Source organism: Penaeus monodon, chromosome 22 (genome assembly GCF_015228065.2).
Source record: "Penaeus monodon isolate SGIC_2016 chromosome 22, NSTDA_Pmon_1, whole genome shotgun sequence".
In the NCBI taxonomy this organism is placed as follows: Eukaryota; Metazoa; Arthropoda; class Malacostraca; order Decapoda; family Penaeidae; genus Penaeus; species Penaeus monodon.
In genome coordinates this window covers 22,700,571-22,700,991 of record NC_051407.1, presented here as the reverse complement: position 1 = coordinate 22,700,991, position 421 = coordinate 22,700,571, and the positions used below count along the sequence as shown (strand labels likewise).

At 33.0% G+C, this 421-nt stretch overlaps 1 pseudogene; it reads right to left on the bottom strand.

Moving 5' to 3' along the window:
• LOC119587006 overlaps positions 1-421 on the bottom strand; it is an 11,851-nt pseudogene that overhangs the window by 2,688 nt on the left and 8,742 nt on the right.

The window sequence follows — 421 nt, the reverse complement described above, 5'->3', positions numbered from 1 at the left end:
TGCTTCTTACCTCGTGATCCAGGCTTATTTCAAAAGGTGTTGTCTGGTTTCACGAATTTACCTAATGTGTACAAATGAGACTTCTTGTCCTTAAATGGTTCCTCAATCTTGTCACGTGGTCTCTACAAATGCAGAATAAAATAATTCCCAAAAATGCTTTAACATTTTAGACAATTTCTAATTTCTTATAAAATATGGTCAATAAAAGGAAGCAAAAAGACCATACATTTTCAAACAAAGTAAAACCAATTAAATTGCTATGGACCAAATATTACATAAGTAATACTTACCTTAGCATGTTTTTCTTCAATTTCTTCAGTATAAGGAGGCATTAACATGCCTGAAGGATGAAATGAACTGAACTCATTGGCCACATTGTTCTGGTCCAAACATAAAGTACTGTTACGGTGTTTTGTAATGG